Source organism: Molossus molossus, unplaced genomic scaffold (assembly GCF_014108415.1).
Source record: "Molossus molossus isolate mMolMol1 unplaced genomic scaffold, mMolMol1.p scaffold_m16_p_10, whole genome shotgun sequence".
In the NCBI taxonomy this organism is placed as follows: domain Eukaryota; kingdom Metazoa; phylum Chordata; class Mammalia; order Chiroptera; family Molossidae; genus Molossus; species Molossus molossus.
This window is the reverse complement of record NW_023425345.1, coordinates 84,008,717-84,019,038: the sequence shown is the minus strand read 5'-3', so window position 1 is coordinate 84,019,038 and position 10,322 is coordinate 84,008,717. Positions and strand designations below refer to the sequence as shown.

Sequence of the window (10,322 nt, the reverse complement as noted above, 5' to 3'; positions counted from 1 at the left end):
GATTGTATGGACAAGATTCATTTTGTCCACGCTCTTGGCCACACATGTCCAGAATCTCTCCACTGTTCACCTTCCTTACCCACAGCAGCTCGGCCACCGCAACATGACTGGTGATGAACTCACAAAGGCGGTGGTCAGGGAAAGTCAAGGTCTTTTGAAAGACTTGTACTAGCCCCCTTTTCAGTGCTTTTCCAGGAGCCAAATGTTTCAGGCTCCCATATTTCTCTCTAAGCTCCAGCTCATCCAACTGTGTCAGGACATGTTAGTGAACATACTTTGATTCTTCAGCTCATCTTTTCAGACTTTTACTTCCCTAGCCTCTCCTACAGTTAAGTGCAGTGTAATTTTTATCCTGATTTTATAATTCTGTAATGTTAATTGTGGATCTATGTATCTGATTAAACCATAACTGCTGTAGATGTTGGTATCAGAAATGGTTTTAGGGTTACAGAACTTTCGGATTGAGTGGTTGGAATTGCTTCTCTGGTATAAACAGATTAAAAGCAATAATGAACTCTTCACCAGTGGTAAAGGATCACTGGTGTTCCATGGCATATGTCAACAAAACAGTTACTTAAATGATCACCTCTGAACACCTATAACCTAATGACTATAGAAGTTTTGTCTTCATGTGGCCACGTATTTATGACAATAGAATATTTTAGTGTAAATATGGACTATAATTGGGTTAGTTGATTTCTTCTAAATGTGCTGAAAAACCAGTAAAAAAAAAATAAAGGTGCCCTCAGAGCATTAAATTTTCAGGTCAAGAAACAGAACCAGACAGTTTCTATGGTTGCCCTAAAAGACTCCCTTCTCTCCCTGGCTGGTTTGGCTTAGTGGTTGGAGCATTGGTCTGTGGTCCAGAGAGACCCGGGTTTAGTTCCTGCTAAGGGCATGTACCTTGGTTGCAGTTTGTCCCCAGCCTGGGTGGTTGTGTGGGTGGCAGCCACTCGATGTGTCCCTTTCACATCAGTGTTTCTCTCTCTCTCTCCCTCCCATTCTATCTGAACAAAAAAAATGTCCTAGGGTGAGGATAAAAAAAAAAAAAAAAAAAAAAAAAAGACTCCCTTCTCTCCTATAGTTGTGATCGTATTTTTGAAAAGAAAATCCAGTCTAATCATGAATGTGGCTTAATTACAACACAAATTCAATGTATAAGCTCATAGAGTATCTTGTATTATATTTAGAGAAGCAGTTGGGAAGGAACCCTAAAAATTAAGTTGGGGATTTATGGCAGAGTCCGATGAAATAGTTTATCTTGAAACCAATAAAAGATGCTGAACTTTCTTCTCCAGTAAAAGTACCCCTTCCTCCCTGGTCTGTGAGTTTAATCTCTCTCTCCTTTCAAAACTAAAAGAGTCGCCCTGGCCGTTTGGCTCAGCGGTTAGAGCGTCGGACTGCGGTCCTGAGAGACCCGGGTTTGGTTCCCGCTAGGGGTGCGTACCTCGGTTGCAGTTTGTCCCTGGCCCTGGTCGGTTGTGCGGGTGGCAGCCACTCGATGTGTCCCTTTCACATCGATGTTTCCCTCTCTCTCTCTTCCTCTCTCTCCCTCCCACTCTGGCTGTACAAAAAATGGAAAAGTGTCCTCAGGTGAGGATAAAAAACAAACAAACAAACAAAAAACTAAAAGAGTCTGCCCTGTTTTACTTGACTTGTAGGAGATGGCTGATCCTTTTAAGTGCCTACTCCTACCACCTCTCATTGCTTCTAGACCTAAGACCAGACTCAAGTTCTGGCAGGCTCCTGGGGGTCAGACATTGTCACCAATGAGAAGGTTTCATAAACACACAAAGACTTACTAGAGTTTGCCAGTTTACATCAACCAATGCCTAAGGAATATGTGTGAGAATGGATCCCAGGTGAGTATGGGAATGGAAAGAACGCACCGTTTAATTTGGCATAATGAGTTGATATGGGTGTACTAAGCAGAGATTCTGGACTGGGTTAGCTCCAGTCACTAGGAATGGCTTCGAGCTTGTTTTGTGGACTATCTGATATCTAGACCCAAAATTGGAGTATACTGAAATGAATGTAAAATACCAACAGTTCCTTGGAACAATGCAGAGAAACTTATCAAAAGGCTCAGAGAGATCAGAGGACTACATGGATTTATGTAAGACCTGCTTACCAACTTCTTAAGTATATCCTTTGGGAAGGTCCTGTAGACCTTTGTTCTAGAGCCTGAGAAATATATAGATGAAGGGAGCATGACATCTTTAATTTAGGAGCTCAATAGGAGTGTCTTTTGTATGCTTCGAGTGGCAGTGGGAACTGCTGCCCTTGAACTGGGCTCTCTGAACTAAATGAAGAGGATGGTATCTCAGTGAGTCAGGGACAGGTGGTGGCACTTACTCACTTATTGACCAGAAATAAGGGAGAGAGGTAAGGTTACCATAAGGGGTCAAAGTAGTATGTTTTTCTCCTGTTGAGGTCTTTGGCATTGGTTATAAGACATACTGGGCAACTGGTACAGTCCTCAAATTCGTTCCTTGCCCTGTAGAATAAGAATGTTCTTAATGGTGGAGTAAAATGAGGTATGCCTATAATAGTATAACTTAATTACCCATTTCCTAAAACCATTGCATTTTTGCTTACAACTTCATAGCACATAGCAAAAGATTCTTCCTGTCTTTGAAAAGAAATCAAAGCCTTCACAAATCAGGGATTCAAAACCTGAGAGGCTGCTAGGGAAAAATCACACTGACTATAATAAATAAATATCCTGTGACAAGTAAGATTTCACCCACATAATTTGAATGATCCTGACAAGCTATAATCAGTAATACCAAAAGTATCTGAAATTATTTCTCATCGTTCTATTTCTGAAAAATGATTTACAATTCAGAATTCATTGACCTCAAACCCATTTGAGGGTCTTGAAAAAGAAGCCAGAGATGGATTTACTAATGTTTCTAGGGCATTAATGCTTACATATAATCCATCTAAAATTTGACATTAGTGTGGACATCAATATGTATTTAGCAGACAATGGATATATAATTAATATGGATATTGTTATTATATTCATTTAATGCACCCTGCAAATTTATAGTGAGAAAATCAAAGAAAAACTAATCATAGTATTTGAAACACACTGGCTCTGAAAACTATGTATCTTCTGTGCTAACATTACAAAAATATAATTGGCATAAGATAAATTTATACCAGCACATGGAAAAAAAAACCCCATTAAACGACACCAATATAAATTACTTGTAATAGTTCCATAAATGAAGAAATGTAGGGAAAATACAGTCATTAAAAATATAATATAAAATATATTAAGGCATATCAAGATTTCAGTCACCAAGGCACTGGCTTCACATGGAGTCATAATTAATTCATGTTCTGTCTCTTCTGTGTGCAGAGAAAAGTACGTAAACAAGAGAGGTTTTCATTCACAACTCCTCTTCTGCCAAATTCCAAATGAAATGAAACCAAAGCAAGCGCACTGCAAAATTTGATTCAAAAGAAACTTCAGACACCGAAGCCATTAAGCACACATTTCCTAAATAAAAAATGAGTTGTCTGCAAGCTGTCTTGACAGGGTCTGCAAAGTCTCACTGCATAAAACAGCAGCTCAGCGGATTGTCAGAGAGCTCCTGAGATAAACAAAAACCAAATCAAACTTTCCCCTTCCTGTCTCTCCATTTTAGCTTCATCTCGACAGAGAGAGATGCTCCTCCACGCGGAGAGATCCCGAAACATGGTCGTGCAGCACTGGGGTCTTGCCTTCTGACGTGGGATAGGTTTGGGGTACCTCGCAAGTAGTGCACTGATTGTATGCAAAACATGCATGATTGATCATTAATTCAGGAGTTTAAAAATTAATTACATTTCTTTGCTAGATCAACTCCTGGAAATTAAAACTTACATTTCAGAAAACATTTTAGAGCAATTATAGTTAACAGCAAAGAATACGGAATCAGACAATTAATTGGCTTTGAATTCTATTTATGTATATACTGTCTTCAACTTTGAACCATATACTTAACCTGTCTGGGCCTCAGTTTCCTTCTCTTTAATGGGAATAATGGAAGTACTTACCTCATAGACCTATATTAAGAGTTAAATTGTTTAATCTATATTTTAGAACAACAGTTCATGCCATGTGGCAGATTTTATGTGCTAGCTCTAATATGGCCATTGTTATTATAGTTTTGCCTGTTTTTCAGTTCATAGGTATTTACCATAACATCCTGCCACTGTAACACTGGCTAAGTATCATTAGCTATACTGTATCATTACCTTATTGCATAAATCTCTTTCTGGATTTTGGATCTCTGATACACAGTTGTGTACATCCAGAGACATAAGATGGGGTGGAGAGTGAGTAACAGTGAGTCCTCCTAGCTTTAAAAATTATTTTTTTCTTTATTGATTTTTAGAGAGAGGAAGGGAGAGGAAAGGAGATAGAAACATAGACGAGAGAGAACATCAATTGGCCGCTTCCTGCATGTCCCCGACTGGGGATTTGGCCCACAATCTGGGCATGTGCCCTGACCAGGAATTGAAATGGCGACCACTTGGTGCATGGGTCGATGCTCAGCCACTGAGCCACACTGGCTGAGCTCTTTCTATTTCTTAAGACTGCTCACAGATAAAACTGTGATGTTAGCAGATCGTTTTAGATTTTCTTGTGTTGATTGCTGCTCCTTGCTACACTCCTGCAACCAGGGTTTGAGAGGTAGTCTTGCCTTCATAGAGCCTGTCATGATGAGTTCAGCACCTTGACGCAATGGTCCATGCTCTGTACCTTTCCATTATTCTCTATTTGCTACCATTCTATTCCCAGTGAAACAAACCCAAGTTCTCAATTTCTCATAATTTTGCTGTCTTTTAGGTTAAAGTGTGCTCATCACAAAATGAATCTCACCTGGAGCATTAACTAATGTGTTACTCTTTCTAAGATTGCCTCAACCTCTCCTCTTTTGCATTGGTTCTCTTTTTTTTATCCTCACCTGAGGACATTTTTGCATTTATCTTCAGATAGAGTGGAAGGGAGAGAGGGAGGAAGAGAGAGAGAGAAACATCCATGTGAGAGAGACACATCGACTGGTTGCCACCCACACGACCCCAACTGGGGCTGGGGACGAACTGCAACTGAGGTACGTGCCCTTAGCAGGAACTGAACTCGGGACTCTGGTCCATGGGCTGATGCTCTAACCGTTGAGCAAAACTGGCCAGGGCTGCGTTGGTTCTCTTACACAGAAGAATCACATATTAGCAATTTTTTATATTCATTTTGCATTCATTTTTAAGGCCCAGAGTGTAAAAGATAATATATTCTTCATGCCCTGGCCAGTTTGGCTCAGGGCTCAGCAGTTAGAGTGTTGGCCTGTGGACCAATGAGTCTTGGGTTTGATTCTGGTCAAGGGCACATGCCTTGGTTGAGGTTGGGTCCCGATCCTGGTCGGGGCTCATGTGGGAGGCAACCAGTCAATTTTTCTCTCTCACATCTCTCTCTCTCTCTCCCTCTCTTTCTCCTTCCCACTCTATCTGAAGATAAATGGAAAAATATCCTCGGGTGAGGATTTAAAAAGACCTGATAACTTAAGATCCACATAGTAAGAGAATGGCAAATAGTTGGTGGCACAGCCTCTGTGTAGCTAACTGCATGAAGTGAGAAAATTAGGTTGTCTGATTTCATTGACTGTACAGTAGCTCACACTGTGCTGGGAATTGGCCTAAATTAAATCCAGATCACAGAAAGTTTTATATGCTATTAGCAAAACTGTAGTTATCAATCCTCTCTCTAATGAGAAGTCAGAATAATTGAAACTGAACTGGCCCAATGTATCTACAACGCCTAGTGCAGTTGGTGAACACAGAAGCAGGACGTGTACAATGACTGTTATTTTTATACTTTGGCAATTTTGCCAAATGTGCATTATCTTAGGGAAAAAATAGAATTCTAGTATGTACTTTAGCTACCCTTTAGCGGCTGAAAGAATGTTAACTTACTTTTTTTTTTTTATATGCAGGACCATAATTGCTCAGCGTTGAGTCAAGTGGAGATAAGTTGTCCCTTCACACCAATACCTACCAGAAAAGTCCTCATGTTCTTTCATTCCTCTCCCAGAATATTTAAGGGCATCTCATGTTTAAATTGAGTCATGTAATCGTAGCAACCAAATGTGCTTTTATCTTTCCCCCAAAGAAGCGTTTCTCAGTTTTAACACATCTCCTGATGTCAGAGAGCCAGATAGACTTGTGCCTTGACTGTCTTCTCTAAATTGCTGGTCATGGACCTCTCATCTCTCTTCACCAATTTCTAGAAAATTAGTCTGGTGTTGAGATTCATCCCAGACCCACAAGACTTGAAACCATAGTTTTCTTTCTCGCTCTTAAATGTATTCTCACAGCCTAGGAGATAATAGAGAATAGAAAGGTATTGGTGTAGGAGCTTTCTATTCATCCTTATCAACATTCTTTGATTTTGCTACTATATTTGTTAAAACGAGCATTGGAATATGGAAAGCTTGAAGAAATTTATGATGAGAATGAAAAGAGGACATAATAGATGTGGGGAGTGTGTAGCAACAGGGAAGATAAGGATGAGTCGGAACTTTCTCCAGTTATAAATGTGCTTTCAGGAGCTTTTCCAGCACATAAAAAATATCTGATTAAACTTGGCAGTGAGATAGAAAAAACTGAGAAGAAAATCTTGTCTCTGAATTGTGAAAAAACACGCAGATATTAAAATAGACTCTAATGGGTCCAAGAATAAAGAGGGTACAAATAAGAATGGCATAGAGCCCTGGCCAATTTTGGTCAGTGGTTAGATCATCAGCCTGTGGACCAATGAGTGGTGGGTTTGATTCCGGTCAAGGGCACATACCTTGGTTGTGGTTTGTCCCCGGCCCTGGACAGGGTCATGCAGGACGCAACCAGTTTATGTGTTTCTCTCATGTTGATGTCTCTCTCTCTCTCTCTCTCCCTTTCTCCCCCTTCTCTCCCCCCTCCCTCCCTCACACTCTCTCCCCCTCCCTCCCTCCCTCCCTCTCTCTTTCCCTCTCTCCCTCCCATTCTGTCTGAAGATAAACAGAAAAATATCCTCAGGTGAGGATTTAAAAAAAAGAAGAAGAAGAAAGAATGGCATAGGTGGAGTGATGATGAGCACCAATAGAGGAAGTTGAAAATATACTCAGGTTTTTTAGACATAACAATTGAGTAAAAGGTATTTGCAAGTTGGTGGTCTCAGAGTTGGGGGAACCCTATTTCAGCTGAAGTTTAAAAATACTTGAGATGAAGATGTCCATGTATAAGACATATAAGGAAAAGAATTAGTAACCAGGACTAGAAAGACATAAACTTGTCGTATCACCTTGAAATAACCAATTGACACCTAAATATGTTGCTTCTAAGATAAAGTAGGGTTAATGATAGAATAATATTCTGTTTTCTTTACAAAGCACCTTGAATACTGATAAAAACAAACAACCAAAAAGAACAGTAAGAGTCAACACCCTTGATTAAGAGATATTGTGAGCAGGTCAGATACCTTGTTGGTCAGAGCTCTGGCTACTGGAAGGTAAAAAGGAAAAGGGATGAAGGTGCATAGAACCAGTGGTGAATGTTAAGAAAAGTACCTCTTGGAACAAAGTGGGGAGACTCACAGTAGCCAGCATCCGTTGGAGGGTTGTTGGTGAAAGAAAAAAAGGAAGCAGGCAGTGAAAGGTAAAGATTCTACAGAAATAAAAAACCTTAAAATATCAGGAAAATACCATCCATTTTATGAGTCAATTAAACTCAGAAAAGAAATGGAAGAAAGAGGCAAATATCAGTTCAGAAATTAAAATAAACGGGAATCAAATCATCCCAGAATAATCTGTGAAAAGCTCAAGGAAAACTGAACACTAAAGGTGTCCAGAGAAAATGGATTTGACTGAAATAGTTGTTTAAGAAACTTTTGAACATATTTCTCACCCTTAGTGAGTTATAGACTTGTGATAAAATATGCAACCCCCTAAAAAAAAAACAAACCAACAACCCCAACCCTATACTTAATAGGTTTGTTGATGATGATGATCATGACGATGATGATGATGATGATATTGGTTTAATAGTTCTGGAATTATTTTGTGTGTCTTGAAGGATAAAACAAATGAATACATATATTGATGTTTTTGGGAGTCAGGGTTCTTATGTGGGAAAAATGTAGGGGAAATCCCCGGGTAAAGAAAAATGTTGTGGACTGTAAATATATGTGTATTTCCTAGTTCTGTCCATGGAACTGAGTCAGAGTCGATGACAAGTCATTGGCAGTGAGCATATTTGGTGTCTGGATCTGGGTTTTTTGGTTTTTTTTTATCCTCACCCGAGGACATTTTTCCATTTTTTGTTCAGGTAGAGTGGGAGTGAGAGAGAGGAACAGAGAGAGAGAGAGAAACATCGATGTGAAAGGAACACATCGAGTGGCTGCCACCCGCACAACCGACCAGGGCCGGGGACAAACTGCAACCGAGGTACGTGCCCTTAGCGGGAACCAAACCCGGGCCTCTCAGGACCGCAGGCTGACGCTCTAACCGCTGAGCCAAACTGGCCAGGGCTGGATCTGGGTTTCTAAATAATATTTAGCATGAAAAGAAACCAGGGTTTTATGGATAATGGGTGTTTCTAGTTTTGTGGCAGAAAAATGGTAATTGAACTTTGAGCATTGTGACATATCAGAGAACCTCTGCAAATCAATACTATTGTGCCGAGAAAAGAACATGGGAACAGAGTTTTGTTTAAATTAAAACAGGAGTGCACTTGAAGGACCTCACAAATTTGGGACAATTAGAATATAAAAAATAAGGGCATTAATGTATATTTTTTATTATTTTATTTGTTGTTAATCCTCACCCCAGGATATTTTTGCATTTATTTTTAGATGTAGTGGAAGGGAAGAAGGGAAGGAGGGAGGGAGGGAGGGAGGGAGGGAGGGAGAGAGAGAGAGAGGAGAGAGAGAGAGATTGACTGCCTCCCGAAGGGCCCTGACTGAGGTAGGGATCGAACCTGCAACCCATATGCATGACCTTGACCAGGAATGAAACCCGTGAGCCTTTGGTCCAGGCACTGATGCTCTAACCGCTGAACCAAATTGGACACTGGCAAGGGCCGTTCATGTATTTTAAAAGATGGATTAATTGATTAAAAATGGACAAAAAAGATTTTAAAATCTTATAAAGATAAATTGTGCTAACCATCCCTGAAAATTAAAATTTTGGAAAACGCAATAAGCCAATTAGTCTGATCATTTATTTATTATCAGAACTAATAATGAAACCTATATGATTTTATTAACCAATGGTAACCCCAATAAATTCAATAAAAATTAAAGGAAAACCAGCCCTTAGCCTCCGGACCTGTCTGGGCCCTGGCTCCGCTGTCTACCCGCAGTTTGCAGGTGGCGGCGCCAAGCGCCAGAGGAGGCGCTGGAGGACGCGGCCAGGGCGGGCGGCAGAGGAGCCGCAGCTGCTGCACGGTGCTGGCGTCTGGAAGTGGTTCCACGTGCACGTGGGGTGGGGCTTCCTGTCCATGACCACCCGCAGCGAGGCCGCACTCACACCAGATGTCTTTGTGCACCGAGCAGGCTGCACACAGAGGGCTTCCGCCCGAAGGAGGGAGAGGCCGTGGACTTCACCTCTGAGAAGCCCGCCGAGGGCCCGGAGTCTGTCTGAGTCACCGGCCCCGGTGGACTGTTCCGTACCGGGAGTGAGAGGCGGCCAACAGGAAAGAACACGCAGAAGCGCAGATCAAAGGGAGCCAGGTGCTCCAACTCTGGAGGACTGGACCATCATGCCAAGGAATGCAGGCTGCCACCCTGCCCAAGAAGAGCCACTTCTGCCAGAGCATCAGCCGTATGGTGGCCTCGTGTCCAGTGAAGGCCCAGCAGGCCCCCAGCTCACAGGAAAAGCCAGCCTACTTCCGGGATGAAGAGGAGATTCCTAGCCCTGCCCTGCTCCCAGGTGCCTAGAATTGAGCCACAGTGGGTGGGGGTGCTAGCCTTTTGTGATGAGGAAATTTAAGGAGCAGGCATCAATCGGCAGAATGGAGAAAGTGGGGACAGGGTGGGTGGGGGCAGCTGGCACTGCCATGTATCTCTGGCCAGGTCCACAGCATCACCCCCTCTTCCTGCTTGGCAGGGGGGTAGGGGGGACGCAAAGGAACTCCAGCCACACTCTATCCAAATGCATGTGAAGAGTTTTTGGGGAAATCCCTCCCTACATGCTTTATTTGAATCTCCACCACCAGAATCTCCCGCTTTTGAAAGTGGCCTGGTTAGGGATATTGTTTTTCTTTTAAAGAAGGATATGTAATAGTAATATTACCCC

At 41.7% G+C, this 10,322-nt stretch overlaps 1 pseudogene; it reads left to right on the top strand.

Annotated features, from left to right (window-relative positions):
• Nucleotides 1-433: 433 nt before the first annotated feature.
• On the top strand, nt 434-9,964 carry LOC118623793 (annotated as a pseudogene).
• Nucleotides 9,965-10,322: the final 358 nt, after the last annotated feature.